The 18963-nt window shown below is 45.0% G+C and overlaps 1 pseudogene; it reads right to left on the bottom strand.

The window, feature by feature from the left end:
• Positions 1 to 607: 607 nt before the first annotated feature.
• Positions 608 to 15238, bottom strand: LOC137755577 (proteasome maturation protein pseudogene; annotated as a pseudogene).
• Positions 15239 to 18963: the final 3725 nt, after the last annotated feature.

The raw sequence follows: 18963 nt of genomic DNA, 5'->3' as shown, positions 1-18963 counted from the left end.
ATAAATGGAGTCATACAACAAATAATCACTCAGATTTGGTTTCTTTCACTTAGCATTAATGTTAAGAAACATTCGTATTGTTGCATGTATTACTAGATTTTTCTTTTTATTTCTGAGTAGTGTTCATTGTATCTATACACTACAGTTTATTTATTCACCCATTGACGGAGTTGAGTTGTTTCCAAATTTTTATCATTACGAATATAGCTGCTATAAACATTTGTGTACAAGTCTTTGTGTGAATACATGTTTTTATTCCTCTTAAGTTAATATCTAAGAGTGGGATTTCTGGTTCATGTGGTAAGTGTATGGTTAACTTGATTTAAAAAAAAAAAAAAAACAACTACCAAATTACTTTCCAGAGTGATTGCACCATTTTGCAATCCCACCAGCAATGGATGAAAGCTCCAGTTGCTCTATATTCTTGACAACACTTAGCATTGTCAGTTTTAAAACATTTTAGCCACTCTCGGGTATGTGTATGTGGGTTTGTTGGGGTTTTTTTTCTAATGTGTCAGTACTTTTAATGTTGTGTACGCGAAATTATAGTAAATAGATGACCATAAACAAGAAGCAGTCCTTCTGTTTTCATGAATAGCACACTGCGTTACAGGAAATTGAGTTTATATTCCACCAAGTGTGGTTCTCCCATTAGTTCACTTCGTGATGTGTCATTAAAAATATCTTCAAATCCAATAGGCTCGTCATTATTCCTCAAATATCCAGTGAAAGGTTTGAGCTTGGAAGAAATGGAAGGTGCAGAACATGCTGCATTGCTTTGAATTCCATTTGTAATTTTAGTGGAGCAAATAGACCCCAGAGTTTCTCAGTGCAGAAAAATTCATTTTGTCTTGGTTGAGCTGGAAATTTTATTTCTGGCAGTTTAAGAGGATGACTGGGAAAAAGTTCATTTTCCACACAAGAAAAAAACCTTTTCAAAGAAGATCATGGCTTTCAAAATGTCCACTTGCTGAAAGTTCAGCTGGAATACTGTCCTTTAGCTGAGATCCAAGCCCAAGTCGCCCTGCACACAGCCTCTCAGCACCATTACTGTCAGCCGGCCCCGCTGCTCACTTCCATTTCGTGTGGTTTTAATTTGCATTTCCCTAAGGTCTAATAATGTTGAACATCATTTTATTTGCTTATTTTCCATTCATATATCTTCTTTGGTGAAGTGTCTGTTCACATCTTTTGCCCATTAAAAAAAGTAAGCTGTTGTTATTGAGTTTTAAGAATTCCTTGTACATTCTAGATACAAGTCCTTTACTGGATAAATGTATTTTGCAAATATGGCTTGCCTTTTCATTTTTCTTAATGATATCTTTTGAAGATCAGAATTTTTTATTTTTGATAAAGTTCTATTTATCATTTTGCTTTTGTTTCCTATCTAAGTAGTACTTGCCAAGGGAGTTCCCCGGTGGCCTGGTGGTTAGGATTCCAGGCTTTCACTGCTGTGGCCCAGGTTCAATCCCTGGTTGGGGAACTGAGATCCTGCAAGCCATGCGGCACGGCCAAAAAAAAAAAAAAAAAAAAGATCACAAAGATTTTAGTCCTATGTTTTTTTCTAGAAGTGTTATAGTTTTAGCTCTTATAGTTAGGTCTATGATTAATTTTGAATTAATTTGGGGGTATGGTGTGAGGTACAGATCAAGGTTCATTTTATTTTTGCTATAGGTATCCAGTTATTCCAGCACCATTTGTAGCAAAGACAATCCCTTTCACACTTTCCAGCCTTTCTTGAAAATCAGTTTGCTACGGACTCGGACTCGGGTCCTTGGACTCTTTAATCAATAGAAATTGAAAAGAGGCCAGATGAGAAATTCAGGCTTCATCAGGAGGGAGTGAAAACAAGTAACAGGTGCCCTTGCTCACTCCTGGAGGAGCCGCGAGCTGGCTCCTTAAATTGGGTAACAATAGGGGTGGGTCCATGGGTTGGGCAGGAGGTGTAGCTTAGGTGGTCCACCAACCCCCTTTGTGGTGCTGTATGCAGGGATCATGCGTAGTACCCTGCTTTTCTCCCAGCACCTCAGAAGTGGCAGTTGGTTTGTGGCCTTTTTGTATCTTATTGTTCATAATTCGCCCCAACTGCACATGCATGAACTTATTTTTAGTCCCTTATAGTTTCTTTGTATTCGGTTGCTCCAGGAGAGGAGGAGAGATTTGTCCAGCTGCAAGTGCAAGCACTCCAGTAAAGGGTCCCAGGTCCCACGTCCCAGCCTATCTCAAATTGACTCTGTGTGTGTGAGCCTATTTATGGACTTTCTATTCTGTGCCGTTGACGTCTCTGTATCCTTATACTGAGCTATCTTGATTACGGTAGCTCTCAAAATTGGGTGGTTTGAGTCCTCTAATATATTTCTTCTTTTTAAAACATTTTTTGGCTAAATTTTAGAATTATCTTAGCAATTTTCAAGAAAGAAAGCCTGCAGGAATTTTGACTGGGATAGCTATACTCTACAGATCCATTTGGGGTGAATCGACAATAATACTGTCTTACGATTCATCAACTTGGTATATCTGTCTGTTTATTTAGAACTTCTTTAATTTATCTCAGCAATATTTTGTAATTTTCTATGTTTGGTATATATTTTGTTAAATATATTCTTAAGTGTTTTGAGTTTTCCTCTATTGTGTATGGTATTGCATTTTCTGCTATTGTAAATACTATGTAAATGATATTTTAAAAATTCAATGTCTCACTAATATAAAGAAATACAGTTGAGTTTTGTACATTAACCTTGATCCTTTGATCCTGAGACCTTGCTAAATTCATTTAGTTGTTATAGTAGTATTTTGGTAGATTGCTTAAGATTTTCTACCCGGACAATCATGTTTTGTGAATAAAGACTTTTACTTCTTCTTATCCAATCTGTATGCCTTTTCTTTCCCTTGCCTTATTGCACTGGCTAAGACTTCCAGTACAATTTTGAATAGAAGAGGTGAGACAGATATCAGATATCTGATATTAGGGGAGAAAAAAGTCAGATATCCTGACTTTTTTCTCCCCTAATCTTAGGGGGAAAGCATTCAGCCTTTTATATTAAAGTATAATGTTAGTTGTAGGCTTATCTTTTTTTTTTTTTAATTAATTTATTTATTTTTTGCTGTGTTGGGTCTTCGTTTCTGTGCGAGGGCTTTCTCTAGTTGCGGAGAGCGGGGGCCACTCTTCATCGCGGTGCGCGGGCCTCTCACTGTCACGGCCTCTCTTGTTGCGGAGCACAAGCTCCTCCAGATGCGCAGGCTTAGTAGTTGTGGCTCATGGGCTTAGTTGCTCCGCGGCATGTGGGATCTTCCCAGACCAGGGCTTGAACCCGTGTCCCCTGCATTTGCAGGCAGATTCTCAACCACTGCGCCACCAGGGAAGCCCTGTAGGCTTATCTTGACTGTCCTCTGTAAGGCTGAGGAAGTTCCTTTCCGTTCCTAGTTTGCTGAGGTATTTTTTTTTCCCCCTAAATCATTAGTGGATGTTGCATTTTGTCAAATGCTCTTTCTGCGTCTATTGAGAGGATCCTGTAGTTCTTCTTATTTGCACTGTTAATTTGGATTATATTGATTAATTTTCAAATGTTATACCAAGCTTGCATTCCTGGGATAAACCCCTTATGGTCATGATGCCTTATTTTGTTATATATTACTGAATTTGATTTGCTAAAATTCTGTTAAGGATTTTGTATCTCTGTGCATAAGGGATATTGTTCTGTAGTTTCGTTGTAATGTTCTTAGCTGGTTTTGGTATCAGGAAAAACCAGGCCAGGAGCTGGCCTCATAGAATGAGTTGGGAAGTATTTCCTCCTCTACAGATTTCTGGAAGAGTCTCTGCACAATTTTGAGTATTTCTTTCTTAACTGTTTGGTAGAATTCATCTGTGAAGTCATTTGTGCCTTGAGTTTTTTGTTTTTGTTTTTTTTTAGGAAAGGTTAGCTATTCTTTTTGAGTGAACTTTGATAGCCTGTGTCTTTCAAGGAATTTATACAATTTATACAAGTTTATTGGCATGAAGTAGTTCATAATATTCCCTTATTATCCTTTTGATGTCTGTAGGATCTGTAGAAATGTCCTCTTTTCATTCCTGATAATTTGTGTCTTCCCTCCTTTTCCTTTTTCCTGATCAATCTGCCTATAATCCCCCACCCTATTTTGTAGATAATTTCAAAGAATCAGCTGTGAATTCATTTCTGGCGTAACTGACTTTATTGTTGTTCTGTTTTCTACTTAATTAAATTCTGCTTGTTATATTATTTTCTTCTGTTTATTTCACACTTTACTTGTTCCCGTTTATCGTCCTTTTGTGACTTCTTTGGATCAATCAAATATTACTTATGATTCCATTTTATCCCCTTTGTTAGTTTATTGGCTATAGCTTATTGTTACTGCTTGGTTTCAGGTTTATAGGTTACGGTGATGTTATACCATCTCATGTATAGCATAAGAACCTTACAATAGTACACCCAGAGCAGTGAACTGGAGCAATTGTAGAGTTCACCTAATTTTTCCCCATCTTTCAGAGATCACTGTCCTTTGTTGCCTGAAATCAAGTGTCTTGAAAACTGTTATTTTGTCTGTTCTTAGATTGTTTCAGTAAGAGGGTAAATCCAATCCTCATTATTCCATCTTGGTTAGAAGTCGAATCTTTTCGGTAACTTTTAAGATTTTCTTTTTATCATTGGTGTTAGCAATCTGATCACGATGTGCCTTGGTGTGGTTTTCTTTGTTTCTTTGCTTGGGTTTCGTTGAGATTCTTGGATCTATGGGTTTATAGTCTTCATCTCATTTGGAAAATTTTAAGCCACGATTTATTCAAATATTTGTTCCGGGGACTTCCCTGGTGGTCCAGTGGCTAAGACTCCACACTCCCAATGCAGGGGGCCTGGGTTCAATCCCTGGTCAGGGAACTAGATCCCACATGCCGCAACTAAGAATTCACATACCACAACTAAAGATCCCACCTGCCACAACTAAAAGATCCCACATGCCGCAACTAAGACCTGGCGCAGCCAAATAAAAAAACAAACAAATACTTTGTTCTGTTCCCCCATTTTCTCCTCTTCTTCTGGGATTCCAATTTGTAATTGGAATATATTAGATTGCTTGATATTGTCCTACAGCCCGCCACAACTCTGCTTACTTCTTTTTCAGTGTCTTTTCTCATAGTGCTTTATCTTGGGTAGCTTATATTGCAATTTCTTCAAGGAAACTGATCTTCTCTTCTGTAATATCTCATCTGCTCTTAAGCCCATCCAGTGTATATTTCATTTTGGATATTGTGTATTTAAGCTTTAGAAGTTCCATTTTGGTCTCTTTTGTATATCTTTTACTTCTGTCCTTATCATGGCCAGATTTTCCTTGATTATATTTTAAGATTTAAAATAGCTGTTTTAGCAGAAACTAACACACCATTGTAAAGCAATTATACTCTAATAAAGATGTCTTAAAAAATAAAAATAAATAAAATAAAATAGCTGTTTTAAAGTCTTTATCTACTAATTCCATCATCTCTGTCATGTCTGGGTCTGTTTCTTATTATTCATTTTTCTCCCAGGTATGGGTCAGATTTTTCTGTTTCGTTACATATGTCTTGTAATTTTCTAATGGGTGCTGAATATTGTGAATTTTATCTTGTTGAATCTTATGTGCTGTGTTTTATTGTATTCCTTTAAAGAGTGGTGGATGTTGTTCTGGCATACGGTTAACTCACTTGTGACTCAGTTTGTCCTTTCAGGCTTCTTTTTATACTTTGTTATGGCAGGAAGCCTTTATTTTGGGACTAATTAGCCCTGCTACTAATGCATGATCCTTATTCCCCTCCCCACCAGCTTTACTGAGGTATAATTGACAAATTAAATTGTAATATATTTAAAGTGTACAACATTATTTGATATACATAGACATTGTGACAGGATTCCCACAGTCAAGTTAATTAACACATCCATCACCGCACATAGTTACCTTTGTTGGGTGTGTGGGAGAAGCTTAAGATCTGCTGAGAGAGTAACTATACAATAGTGTGTTATCAGCTATAGTCACCATGCTGTGCATTAGATCCTCAGAACTCATCCATCTTACAACTGAAAGTCTGCACCCTTTTACCAACCTCTCCCCATTCCCGCCTCTCTCCAGCCCCTGGCAGCCACCACTGTGTTCTGTTTCTTTGAGTTAGACTTTTTTTTTTTTTTTAACGTGTAAGTGATATCATGCAGTACTTGTCTCTCTCTGTCTGGCTTATTTCACTTAGCTTAATGCCCTCCGGGTTCATCCATGAATCTGCAAATGGCAGGATTTCCTTCTTTTCTTTTTTTAAAATAGATCTTTATTGGAGTATAATTGCTTCACAATACTGTGTTAGTTTCTGTTGCGCAACAAAGCGAATCAGCCATATGCATACACACGTCCCCATATCCCCTCCTTCTTGAGTCTCCCTCCCATCCTCCCTATCCCATCCCTCTAGGTACTGAATAATATTCCATCGTGTGCGTGTGTGTGCGCGCACATATGTGTGTGTGTGTGTAATTTTCTTTATCCATTCATCTGTCAACAGACACCTAGGTTCTTTCTATATCTTTGCTATCGTGAATAATGCTGCAACGAACATGGGAGTACAGTTGTCTCTTAGAGACAGTGATTTCATTTCCTTTGGATATGAATCTCCCAGAAGTGAGATTGCTCGATCATATAGTAGTTCTATTTTTAATTTTTTGAGGAACCCCTGTACTGTTTTCCATAGTGACTGTACCAGTTTACATTCCCACCAACAGAGTGCTAGAATTCACTTTTCTCAACATCCTCATCAACATTGGTTATCTCGTGTCTTTTTTTTTTTTTTTAATGGCTGCATTGGGTCTTTGTTGCTGTGCCTGGGCTTTTCTCTAGTTGCGGTGAGCAGGAGCTACTCTTTGTTGCAGTGCGCGGGCTTCTCATTGCGGTGGCTTCTCTTGTTGTGGAACATGGGCTTTAGGTGTGCGGGCTTCAGTAGTTGTGGCTCGCGGGCTCTAGAACACAGGCTCACTAGTTGTGGCGCATGGACTTAGTTGTTTCACAGCATGTGGGATCTTCCTGGACCAGGGCTCGAACCCGTGTCCCCTGCATTGGCAGGCGGATTCTTTTTTTTTTTTTTTTTTCACACGCACACACTGTATTTTATCTTTACAAGAGATAAATAGACTGACACCAAGCATTGTAAATGGATGACCACAACAAAAGCAACAATGATTGCAATTACCAAACACGAAACACACTCATACTATGTCATAATATAGACATTTAGTCCAGTAATCCTCCACTGTAACAGCTCCTTTACTTTGCAGTGAAAATTGATTTGTATATTCTTTGCCTCTGAGTCCTTGTGGGATTTTTTTTTTTTTAATTCAAACAGAAAGTCACAAAAATTATAATCATCCTCATCAGTTCACTCAGTCCCATGTAATTAATTTTTTTTTTCATCTTGATCTTTTGTTAGCACTTTTATGAGTTCATCAGTTTTCCATTAGAGTTCTGAAAATGCTTATTCATTCAGTTCAGCAGTACAATCAGTTACCAGAAACCTGTACTTGTCAGAGTCTTTTCCATGAATTCCTTGAAGATGAACTCCTTTTATAGGAACATATTTGCAAAAGCATCAGCGTACATCTCTGTACTCTGAGTAGCGTCTTAACCACTGCGCCACCAGGGAAGTCCCTCATGTCTTTCTTTTTTTTTTTTTAATTTTTTGCATTTTTTAAAAAAATTTTATTTATTTATTTATTTTATTTTATTTTTGGCTGTGCTGGGTCTTCGTTTCTGTGCGAGGGCTTTCTCTAGTTGCGGCGAGCGGGGGCCACTCTTCATCGCGGTGCGCGGGCCTCTCACTATCGCGGCCTCTCTTGTTGCGGAGCACAGGCTCCAGACGCGCAGGCTCAGTAGTTGTGGCTCACGGGCCCAGTTGCTCCGCGGCATGTGGGATCCTCCCAGACCAGGGCTCGAACCCATGTCCCCTGCATTAGCAGGCAGATTCTCAACCACTGTGCCACCAGGGAAGCCCCCCTCATGTCTTTTTGATAATAGACATCCTAACAGGTGTGAAATGATATCTTATTGTGGTTTTGACTTGCATTGCTCTGATAATTAGTGATGTCAAGCATCTTTTCATATCGGCCATTTGTATATCTTCTTTGGAAAAATATCTATTCAGGTCCTTTGCCCATTTTATAATTGTGTTTTTTTGCTGTTGCGTTGTATGCATTCCCTATCTCCTTTGGATATCAACCCCTTATCAGATATGTGGTTTGCAAATATTTTCTCCCATTCCATGGGTTGCCTTTTCATTTTGTTGAAATGCATGACCCATCTGAAGACTCTACCCAATGCTTGGCATATTACGAGGCCTCTCCATTCTGACTGGTGGAAACAGGGACTATTCCTACCCCTGTGTGAGCCCCAGAAATGTTTGGTCTACTCCTCTATGATGGTTCTTTCCCTTGCCTTGGGTAGTTTCCTCTCACACACAAGCACATCAGTTCTTAGCCCAATCCTCTGAGGATCCCCAGTCCCCTAGCCTTAACCCAGGTGGAGGTCTGGGGCCCTGGGGGAAATGGCAGGGACTGGAGGGGAAATGGGGGGGGGGGGTGGGACAGACACTAGGAAGCCCTGTGGAGGGTTGGAGGGACTGGGGGATGGGTGGGGTTGAGGGACTGGGGGTCTGGGAAGGGATGGAGGAGCTGGCAGGAGTTTGGAGGAACTGCGTGGTGATAGGACAGATGGGAAGGGAGGTAACCAGGGCTGGCCATCTTGATAAATCACAGCCCTTCCTAAAACAGACCCCTCTGGTCCCCGCTCCGTGACCACCTGCTGCAGCAGGCCCCATGCTCTGGCTGGGTCTGTGTGGTGGCAGCTGCTAGGACCCTCCGCTGGCTGGACCTGGAGCTCCCTGGCTGCCAGGATGGGCCCTGCCCCGACCCTGGGGTCAGCATGCTCTCATCCTGCATGGAAATGAAAGAGAGCCTGGGGGACCCTGCCTTTCCTCCTCCCTGGGTCCGGGGGTGGCTGGAGGTGGCATTAAACCATGTTTGTGTTTTACTCATCTCTGGTCAACCAAGGGTCTCAGTGTAAGGGCTCTTCTGGCAAGTGGGAAATAATGGAAAATAAATAGAGATGCTCTGGTCCCACATGGGGAACTAGAAAATGAGTCTCTAAGCAGAGGCACCAAACGGGGAGTGGGGGGACCTGGAGGGACTCTGGGAAATGGGAAGAAGTTGGTGGGGTTCAGGACTGGGGGTATAAAAAGACTGAGTGTCTGGGAGGGTTAGGCGGGGACTAGGGGAGCTATGAAATAGAACTGGGGATGACTTGGGGATTTGAGTTGCTAGGGAGAGACTGGGAATGGAAGGAACTAAGGAGGTGAGAAGGGCTGAGAGGAATTCTCCATGGATGGAGAAGGGATAAACAAAATATGGTACGTACACACAGTGGAATATTATTTGGCCTTAAAAAGGAAGGAGATTCTGACATACACTGTCAGAATTTGGATGAACCTTGAGGACATTATGCTAAGTGAAATATGCCAGTCACAAAAAGACAAACACTGTATGATTCCACTTTTATAAGGTACTTAGAGCAATCAGATTCTGAGACAGAAAATAGAATGGTGGTTTCCAGAGGCTAGAGGGAGGGGGACATGGGGATTTATTGTTTAATGGGTACAGAGTTTCGGTTTTGCAAGAGGAAAGAGTTTGAAGGTGGATGGTGGTGGTGATTGCACAACAATGTGAATGTCCTTAACACCACTGAACTGTACACTTAGAAATGGTTAAGGTGGTAAATTTTATGTTATGTGTTTTGTACCACAATAAAACAAGAACATGATTGATGCACTCATGACTGCTGAATCCTGTTAGCGGATTGTTCATTTTATTAGTATGAAATATCCACCTTAATCTTTTTTAAAAAAATTTATTTATTTATTTATGGCTGTGTTGGGTCTTCGTTTCTGTGCGAGGGCTTTTCTCTAGTTGCGGCAAGTGGGGGCCACTCTTCATCGCGGTGCGCGGGCCTCTCACTATCACGGCCTCTCTTGTTGCGGAGCACAGGCTCCAGACGCGCAGGCTCAGTAGTTGTGGCTCACGGGCCCAGTTGCTCCGCGGCATGTGGGATCCTCCCAGACCAGGGCTCGAACCCGTGTCCCCTGCATTGGCAGGCAGATTCTCAACCACTGCGCCACCAGGGAAGCCCCACCTTAATCTTAATGCCTTTTGTTCTGAATTCTATGTTGCCTGACCTCACTATTGCCACAACAGCTTTCCTCTTTCTTTTGTTCTTGCCTGAGAAGGATATTTTTGTCCATCCTTCCTATGTCAGTATTTCCATATTATAGTTGCTTTTTAGGTGTGTCTCTTGTTAGTAGAATATGATTGGATTTTATCCATTCTGAAAGGCTTCGTTTTCTTAATGGGTAAATTTAAGTCACTTAAATGCATTGTGATGGGTATATTTGGACTTATTTTGACATCTTATTTTGTATCTTCTATTTATCATGTTGTTTTCCTTTTTTTTTTCTTCTAATTTTAGTTTTTATTTCCATTAGTTATACATGCACATAAAGAATGAGGTCATTTCCTTCAATGTTTGTTTAGAAAAAGATGTTTGTTGGGTTACGGGGTTTTTTTTTTTGGGCAATCACTTTCTTATTTCCTCTGGAGTTGATTTTTAAAATATTTACTCCTACACAGTAGAAATCTTTCATTTTATAAAGTCCACAATATTACTTTTTTCTTTTGTGGATTGGCTTTTTGTGTTGTATATTAAAATTCAAAGCTCATGATCTACAGGCCAAACCCAAGGTCATGTAGATTTTCTGTTTATCTCTATAATTTTGATAGTTTCACATTTTAAATGTCTGTTAATGAATTTGAGTGAATTTGGTGTAAAAAATAAAGTAAAATATTTACTCCTGTATTTCTAAATGACATGTTTGTGTTACTTCTTCCTGATTATTAAACTATCTTGCAGCTTCATCCTGTCCTCCATATTTTGCTCTGCCATGCAATGGAATATCATTCAGCCATGAAAAGGAATGAAGGACCACAATGCATGTTTCATGGTTGAACCTTGGAAACATGCCAAATGGAAGAAGCCAGTCACATAAGACCACATGTTATATGATTCCATGTATATGAAATGTACAGAATGGGCAAATCCATAGAGACAGAAAGTAGGTTAGTGGTGGAATTGGGGAATGGCTGCTAGTGGGTACAGAATTTCTGCTTGGAGTGATGAAAATGTTTTGGAATTAGATAGCGGTGATGGTTGCACACCTTTGTGGATATATGAAAAACCACTGACTTTACATCTGCAAAATTTACTTAATGGATGTAAACTATCTCAGTAAAAAAGCAATCTGCATCTCTATGATCCTTCTGAAGAAGACAAGAACCTTAGCGTCTTAGCTCAGAGTCCTACTGAAAGCAAAACTTGTGATAAAGACTCTTGCGTTTAGAAGGTTGATCTGGAAATCGTGGCAGGAAGCTGGAGAGAGAGACCGGGAGAGTGAGAGATGGAGAAAAAAACACTATGAGTGTGATACTGAGGTCTCTGCTGTGGGCAATTTGGGCTCAGTTCCAGTGGGGACCTTCTGAGGAGCCTTTAGAAAGCCTCTCAAAATTGTCCACGTGAAGAGCTAGTGGGAGAAGCATTTATCCGTCAGCTCCCATGCCCCCTGGTTGAGGGCCGCCTCTGGAGGCGTTAACTCCAGAAGTCCTGGAGCAAAAACTGAGCCTGTCATCCAGAGCCCCCCGGGAAGAGTTGGTTGCAGCTTTAGCTGAAATCAGAGGAGAGGCAGGGAGGATGTGAGTTAGGACACCAGCAGCATCTGATACATGGAAATCTTTTTTTTTTTTTTATTGAAGTATTGTTTATTTACAATGGTGTGTTAGTTTCAGGTGCACAGCAAATTGATTCAGTTGTGTATATATATAAATTTTCAGATTATTTTCCCTTATAGATTATTACAAAATATTGAGTATGGTTCCCTGTGCTATATAGTAGGTCCTTGTTGGTTATCTATTTTATGTTTAGTAGCATGTATATGTTAATCCCAACCTCCTAATTTATCCCTCCCCCACCTTTCCCCTTTGGTAACCGTAAGTTTGTTTTCTGTGTCTGTGGGTCTATTTCTGTTTTGTAAATAAGTTCATTTGGGATACATGATACTCATGACTGCTCTCCATACTCTTCCCTTCCAACTCCCATGTTCTTGTGATCTGAAATTTTAGGACCAGAAACTAAACATAATAACATTAATGATAGTTATTTAGATTTGCCAATATATTTAGCTGATTTATTTGCTCACTTTTTCTTATTCCAACCCACTGCTTCTTTCCAAGTTCATTTTTCCTTTTAAGTGATGTCTGAAAATGTACTTAATCTGCCATTACTCTTAAACGATAGTATTGCCGTGTTCACAACTCTAGGTTCACCTTTGTTATCCTTTACTCCTTTGAAAATATTTTATCGTCTTCTGGCTTCTAGTACTGTTGATGAAGACTCTGATGTCATATTCTTATTCCTTGTTTTCTGGTACTAGGATTTTTTTGTCTTGATCCTTGATGTTCTGAAGTTTTACTCAAATGTGAAACTAGTATAGATTTTTTTGTTTTTTGTTCACTGTGCTTAGGATGTGCTAAGATTTTTCCCAGTCTAAGGATTTATGGATTTTTTTTTTTTTCATTTCTGGAAAATCCTCAGCCATGACCTCTTTAGCAATTCTCTCCATCACTCTTTCTATATATCTGTTCCGGATACATCTGTTTCTATTCTCCTCGTGTCTAATTTTTTTCTTTCATATTTTCCATCTCTCGATCTCTTAGTCATATGTTCTTGGAGATTTCCTCAACTCGAACTTCTTTTTTTTTTTTTTTTTATTAATTAATTTATTTATTTTTAGCTGTGTTGGGTCTTCGTTTCTGTGCGAGGGCTTTCTCTAGTTGCGGCGAGCGGGGGCCACTCTTCATCGCGGTGCGCGGGCCTCTCACTATCGCGGCCTCTAGTTGCGGAGCACAGGCTCCAGACGCGCAGGCTCAGTAGTTGTGGCTCACGGGCCTAGTTGCTCCGCGGCATGTGGGATCTTCCCAGACCAGGGCTCGAACCCGTGTCCCCTGCATTGGCAGGCAGATTCTCAACCGCTGCGCCACCAGGGGAGGCCCTCAACTCGAACTTCTAATTCATTATGTCTCTCGCCAGCTCTATTCAGTTAAGATATTCAGCTCACCTTTTCAGTTTTTTATTATCTGTAATTTTCATTTCCCATGTTTGTAATGGATTTTGTCATCTGTCCTACTCTTATTTCACGACCTCCTTTTGTTGTTTTGTGGTTGCTGTTCCTTTGGTTTCTTTGAGGACCTTAAAGATACCTACTTTAAAGGCTTTGCAAACTGCTCTAAAACTTTGTTTTCCCAGCTATCAGTTCTTCCATTTGCCAAGTTTGTTGGCTTCCTCAGTGCTCTGTGATTCTTGCTTGTGAGGTTGTCTGGAGGTTCTGCAAAACCCAAGGCCATCTGCTAGTGGCCTCAGCTTGGTCTGTATCTGGCTGGGCTCCAGACCAGGGTTTTCTCAGAAGTGTCCGCTGTGGGCCTCCAACCTCATGTGGATGACACATTTCTGGGACAGTCCCTTTAAGCCTAGTGGCTCTGCTGAGGGCCCAACCACAGGTATGTGGCTTTGGTTTTTGCCACGACCTTGGAGGGTGGACAGAGCTGCTCTGGTTTATCATCACAACTGTCACCACAGATCCTGACACCAGCCAGGCTCAGGTCCCAGCCTGGCTTAGCGTTTACACCATGGCCCACACCCTGCAAGTTCAGCCCTGCTCTCTTCCCAGCCCCTGGGGACTGCCAGCTTCAGCCCCTTCTCTCCCTGCGGCCTCCTGTCTTCTTTCTTTTACCGAGTAGTCTCCGTTTCTTGTCTACAGACACGTCCCCCTCATTAATTTTTAACAATCTCACGTCTACGTGTCTGGAGCAGAAGGAGATGGTTTCAACCGTCTTCAACCAGAAGCAACGCGACTTCTCCACATGTCATACAGCTGCTGTTAATGACATGTGGTTCCACAAGCAGATCTGTAGAAATGCACACACCCAGAGCTGTATGTTTTTCCTGTACTTGAATTAACAACTACTCACATCAAGATTGTTTGGACCTGCTGGTGACCAGGGTCTGGCTCAGCCTGGGGCAATAGGATAAAGGTGAAAGCAACATGTAATTTTTATTGAGAGTCAAGTTTGAAGCATGCATGCATATTTATTAATTTTATTAATTTTATGTAACAGATAGGTAGACAGATAGATAGGGTGCTTACTATGTGCCAGACATAGGGCGTTTGTTTGTAAGGGCCTTACAGACATGAATTAATTTAATGCTTATTAACAATCCCAGGACACAGATACTATTATTATAATCCCCATTTTACAGATAAGAAAACTGAGGTCCAAAGATGAGTGAGCCATGACTGAGGTGCAGAGTCCTGTGCTCTGAGCCACTCCCCTATGCTGTGTGTGTGTGTGTGTGTGTAACACCAGCTTGCACATGGGAGTGGGGACTATGAAGTCCCCACTGTGGCTGTGGTATGACTTTCCACAGCTAGGCGTGGAATGAGGAAGAAGGACAGAGGAGTGGCAGACTCAGGGATCTGGCCCACTGACACGGGCCTCCCACCCCAGACCAGCTCTGCCCACTTCTTCTCTGTCTGCTCATGTGGCCATGGGGCTGACCTAGGTCTGGCTCAGACACAGCAGCTGAGGGTACCAGGGAGGCCTAGCTGCAGCAGGGGCACTGGGTTCTGTTCTCTCCCATCCTCTCCCAGCCCAGTCCCAGCAGCAGGAAAAATCTGTTCACTGCAGACCGAAGGGCTAACACACCACTCCATAGTTCCACTTCATGTCCAAGGAACAGAGAGATGGAAAAAAACACAGGAGTAAGGACTGAGGGCAGAACAAAAAATACAGAGAAACACAGAAATACGGAGAGTCTAGACAGAAAGGTGCAAAGACAGAAACAGACGCAGATGCTGGGAGACAGAGAAACATACACCTGGAGGGTGTCTGAGATGGGAGCTGCTGGGAGATGGGGTGGGGATAAGTCAGAACTGATGTGTGTGGAAGGGTGGCAGTACAGGGAGCTGAGCCCCTGAGGCCCTGAGGGGCTTGGGGTCCTTGGGGATTCTGGAACAGAAGGGCCTAGAGCCAGGGGTTCCCGACCTACCGGTGTGGCCCTTCATCCGAGAGTGGGGCTGGGGCTGGAGTAGGTGTGCAGAAGCGCTTCCGCCTCCTCCCTGGGCTGCTGACCTGGTGTCTGCGGAGCTGGGGACAAATGCCCTGCCTCTCAGTGTCCTCCTCCTGAACAGCACCAGCTGGTGCAACCCCCCACCCTGGGCCAGTGTCAGGTTCCAGGCTGTTCCCTGGGGGAACTTTGATCTGGAAAGAATGAGAATGACCGAGCTGGCTGCTGCCCAGGGCTGAGCAGTGTCACTGAGACCTGGCCTGGGCTGTCCCTGTCACCTTCCTGCCCACTGGGACACCAGGCAGTCCCTCCAGGGCTCGGGAGACACAGAAGGGATCTTTCCTGCTTTCCTTCCCCGCTGGTTCTCTCCATCTCCATTTCCTGTTCCATCACTAGTTCCTGCGCTCATGTATCCAGTGGCCCTCCCTGTCACTCACTCATTCAACAGGCCTTGGCTGTGGAGCTGCGGGCTGGGCGATGGGGCAGAGGGCTGAGTGAGGTGGGGCGCTGCCCTTTCAGGAGCCCCAAACCGAGATCACTGCTCAAGAGAGACACAAGCCACACATTGGAGGAGGGAGCCAGGGCGGGAGAGGAGGGATGTATTCCAGTGGACAGGGTGGGGCGGGGAGGGGAGACGGGGAGTGCTGCAGGCTTCATCAGGGATGGCTTCCCAGAGGAGGTGGCATTTAAACTGGGCTCTGAAGGTCTAAAGAAGGAGCGGGGAGGTTGTCAGACAGGATGACAAGTGGAAAGGATGCTTCAGGCAGCGGGACCAGTGCAGCCACAATGGCAGAAACGTGAGAGTTTGTGCATTTTGCTGGAAGGGCCTTGAATGGCACCCTAAGCCATTCACTTGTTGGTGGAGCAGATCCATGGGTCAGAGGGAGAGTTTTGTTAGAGAAAGGAGACTCTGGGGGCTTCCAAGGGAGGTGGCAGCCTGGTGGTCCCTCGTGTTGGCCTCCGCACTCCCGGCCTTCCCAAGGAGGGGCTCGTGCCCTTGTACACCTCGCTTATCCGCCCCAGCCCCAAGGAGTCTCCAGGACACTTCTGAGGAAGCCCAGCTTGTCTGTGGACTGCAAAGGACTCCAGAGGGGCCCTGGCCCAGGTCCTAGCCCAGCCTCCTGCCGTGGCCTGGCCTCCCCAGCGCCCCTGCTCACTCTGAGTGACATGGCCTTTTGCTGGGCTGAAAGCGGACCCTGCCCAGCCTGGGGAAGGCCCAGTGAGCTCTAGCCGTGGAGCTCTGGCTCCCCTTCTCCTGGAGGCCACTGAGCCAGGCCCTATAAATAGCCCGGGGAGGGGTAGGGGTAGGGGGAGCGGGCCAGGCAGCGGGGGAGGGGGCAGGCTTTGGGCGGGCAGTTGTGGAGACGCGGGGAGAAGGGAGAAAAAGCCCAGAGTTCGAGGCCCGGTCCTGTCCCTGACAACGACTGCTTGCCCCTCTGGGTCTCAGGGTCCTCTGGGCCGGGGCAGCCAGGCTGGCCGAGCACAGAGCGTGCACAGGCAGGGACTGTTGTTCTAAGCGGACAGGAGAGACCCCCTCCTCCTTCCTGGGTGGCTTTTCAGAGGCTCAAGGGGCAGGATATTAGCTGTGACGGGCCCCAGGCTGGGCCTGTCCTGCCCCACGGACCACTTCCCCAGTCCCCGGTGGTGCAGGACAAGCTATGGTGCGGTGCCGGCTCTTCCAGGACCTCGGTTTCCCCTCTTGGCGCTGCAGATCCCAGGGTGGGGGCAGGGAGCTGGGGTGAGTCAGCGGAGACCTTTCCGGGCCCTGAGGGGGAGGCTCCTGGAAATGGAAAATGTGAGCCCACAGCCTTATCTGGGCTGGAAGCAGCTGTCTCCACCCCACACCCTCTGCAGCCCCTGCTTTTGCCCGGAAGAGGCAGGCGCCTCCACCCAGGCTTGTGTGCTGTTTTTTCTTTTCTCTCTGTGTAGCCTGGCTCTCAACAGAGACCCGTGGGAGATGCTCCTCTGCTGGGACCAAGAGGGCCCCGTGTTGGTCCAGGAGGGCGGGAAGCTCCACCCTCTTACCCCCTTCCCCCATCAAGACCACCCTTAGAATCTTATATGCAAGTCTCTGCCGAGCACCCAGGATCCATACCTTCTAGAGACAGATTTCCAGGTCTGGTTAAAGAAGCAGCCAGAAATGGGGCACGTGACATGGGTGATCAAACTCACACAATATACACACAAACATCTGATATACGTGAGCATATGTAGACACTCGACCTGCACATACAGGCATGCACGCATCCTGCATTGACACATGTACCGCAGGCATGCATACATGTGTGTCTAGAAACACATTCACCACTTATGAGCAAATGCATAAAAATCCCTCCTAGAACCACGGGTGCTTGAAAATGTGCCCACGCCACATACACGTGCAGGTGAGTGTGCAGGTACTGTAGACTCTGTACCTTCCACATCTTCCCTCTACACCAACGCACCCACACAGGTATTGTACACGCAAGCCTGATACGTGCACAGACGCATCCTCAGATACATGGGAGAAAGAGGAACATTACAAATTTACACGTGTGTCTGGCAGCGTGTCCCTGGGATGGGGTTTAAAGGAGGGTTCGGTAGAGGGGAGTTGGAGTGACCCAGGGGGCAGAGGTCTCTTCTGTCCTCCCTCCCAGGGGCCTCAGTTTCCAGGATCGGCCCCAGTGGCTCCGATTCAGGCAGGCAGAGCTGTGGGGCAGGGGGCAGAGCCTCTGTGCCCCTCTCCTGGGTCCTGGCTGGAGATGAGGCCCGGGGGCCCCAAGACTGGCCCACCCTGGGCCCCTGCACAGCCTCTACCACGCTCCTGCTTCCCTGCTTAGCACTCCACTTGGCTCCTGAACCCAGCAACCCGTCAGGAAAAGATAAACGCAAGCCCTGTGTCCACACCCCTATGGATCTCATAACAAGGCAATGGTTTCCAGGGCAGAGGCTGGATTTCAGGATTTGGGAGGAGGAGCCGGGGATGGTATGTTTGCCAGGAGGGAGGGGTCCAGTCCTGGAGTGTATTTCTCCGTTGAGTCCTTGTTAGCCTCCTGCCTGTGGGTGCCTGCAGCTGGGGACCCTGAGGGTGCCTGCAGCTGGGCACCCTGAGGAGTGTGGTATGGCTGCCTTCACACACCTTCCCAGTTACAAAGCCAGACTGCCAGGCCCCTTAGCCCGTCCCAGCAGGCTGAGGGCTACATGGAGGCCATGGCAGGGCCAATCGGGGTCTGACAGATAATGGGTCTGGCCTGCCCCATGACTTTCCAACCTGAGCCCTTCCTGGCAGAGGGGCTTGGGGGGGTGAGGTGACCAGTGAGGTCGGCAGCTGCCTTTGACTCAGGGCAAAGGCTGATGTGACCTTGGAGACAGGCCCTGTGTAGTACCCGTGAGCCCCCTCTAATGCATCCTCTCTGTGACCCATCTTACTGAGTCCATCCATCCGTTAGTTCTGTTGGTTCCACTGGCCCTCCAATGAGTCCCCTTTCCCAGGCAGTCAATTACACAGTGTTTATGGGGTACTTTCTAAAGCCAGTTGCCTCTCCAGCTGTGGGAATGGATGCACAGCAGAGACAGCCCCTGCTCTCTGAGGATGCGCTCCAACACGTGCACGCAAGCGTGTGTGCGTACCTCGCCCATGCACGGGGACCAGGGTGCAGAGGGTGAGGGGCGGTCCCAGGTAGGTGGGCCCAGGACTGCAGAGGACTGCACCAGCCCACTTCTTAAGTCCTTTCCCCTCCCCGT

This window comes from Eschrichtius robustus, chromosome 20 (genome assembly GCF_028021215.1).
Source record: "Eschrichtius robustus isolate mEscRob2 chromosome 20, mEscRob2.pri, whole genome shotgun sequence".
NCBI classification, from domain to species: Eukaryota; Metazoa; Chordata; class Mammalia; order Artiodactyla; family Eschrichtiidae; genus Eschrichtius; species Eschrichtius robustus.
Note: the sequence above shows the minus strand (reverse complement) of the source record. Positions and strands in the feature narration are given on the sequence as shown.